This window comes from Colius striatus, chromosome 14 (genome assembly GCF_028858725.1).
Source record: "Colius striatus isolate bColStr4 chromosome 14, bColStr4.1.hap1, whole genome shotgun sequence".
Lineage (NCBI taxonomy): Eukaryota > Metazoa > Chordata > Aves > Coliiformes > Coliidae > Colius > Colius striatus.
The window spans coordinates 20420563-20422249 of NC_084772.1; positions in this window are offsets into that span (position 1 = coordinate 20420563).

Here is a 1687-nt window from a genome sequence, read left to right on the forward strand (position 1 = left end):
CCACAGCCAGGGAACATTGTCCCTCCAGCCTGGGCCCTGCCTGCAGGGGGGATGCCAGGGGGATGCCAGCAGTGATGGACAGAGAGGCAGAGCACAGGCTGCCAGGGCAGGAAGCTCATCAGGTCTGCTCAGGAGCTGCTTCTTGAATAATTTAGAGGGAGCTGAGGGCTGGGGGCCGTCCCTGCCCTTGGCACAGCTTGTGTTTCACCCTGCTGTGCTTAGACAGGGCAGCGCCTCCTCCCCGCCCCGGCTCAGCCCTTCCCGCTGCTTTCCGGAGGGAGACAGAAGCATCCCCAGAGCTCTCTGTGCCAATCGCCCTGCAAAGCCCCGTGCTGGGGTGTCCCTGCCAGCCCCCCCTGTGTCGGGGCACTGCTGTGGGCAGGGGGCACAAGGCTGCCTGGAGAGTGGTGCTGGAGCAGCCCAGGGGTGTGTGTGTGGCTCCAGGGCGGTGTGTGTGGCTCCAGGGGTGTGTGTGTGGCTCCAGGGGCGTGTGTGTGGCTCCAGAGGTGTGTGTGTGGCTCCAGGGCGGTGTGTGTGGCTCCAGAGGTGTGTGTGTGGCTCCAGGGGTGTGTGTGTGGCTCCAGGGGCGTGTGTGTGGCTCCAGAGGTGTGTGTGTGGCTCCAGGGCGGTGTGTGTGGCTCCAGGGGCGTGTGTGTGGCTCCAGAGGTGTGTGTGTGGCTCCAGGGCGGTGTGTGTGGCTCCAGAGGTGTGTGTGTGGCTCCAGAAGTGTGTGTGTGGCTCCAGGGGCGTGTGTGTGGCTCCAGAAGTGTGTGTGTGGCTCCAGGGGTGTGTGTGTGGCTCCAGGGGTGTGTGTGTGACTCCCAGACATGTGTGTGGTTCCAGGGGTGTGTGTGTGGCTCTAGGGGTTTGTGTGGCTCCAGAAGTGTGTGTGGCTCCAGAGGTGTGTGTGTGGCTCCAGGGGTGGGTGCTGCCACCCAGCCTCTCCCAAGGTGACAGTCCCTGGGGTGCCCAGAGCCTGGACGTGGGTGTCCAAGGGGTTTTAGACCTTGTAGGTGCCCAGTTCTGAGAGTCTCAGGGCTCTGGGGTGTGTTATCCCACGAGTGTCTATGTCCATGGAGGGGGTGTCTCGGTCCCACCCGTGTCCATGGTGTATGTGGGGGGGGTCACTCCCACCCGTGTCCATGGGAGTGGGGGTTTGGTCCCACCCGTGTCCATGGAGGTGGAGGGGTCAATCCCACCCGTGTCCATGGGAGGTGTCTCGGTCCCACCAGTGTCCGTGTCCATAGGGAGGTGTCTCGGTCCCACCAGTGTCCGTGTCCATAGGGGGGTGTCTCGGTCCCACCAGTGTCCGTGTCCTGTCTCCGGGCGCCCCCTGGCGGAGAATGAAAGCCCAAGCATGCAGGATGAGCACGTCCTTCCCCTCGGGGCTCTTTGGCACAGCTCAGCTCCTTGCTCCTGCTCCCCAGGGTAGGGTTGGGAGAGACCTTCATCATCCAGCCCAACCCCCAAAGGGCAGGTGGAGGGAGAAAGCCCAGAAAGCAGGGCCAAGGGATGTGAGGAGCTGTGATGCTGCAGCGTGGGCTGTGCCTCACACCCTCAGCAAAGGAGCTCAGCTGCTCACCAAGCTCCCAGACAAGGGCAGATGACTCCTTGTGGGTGGTGGAAGCTGAGGTGTCAGCCCCTGCTGCCCTTGGGACACACAGACACACTGGGAGGCAACCAGAAG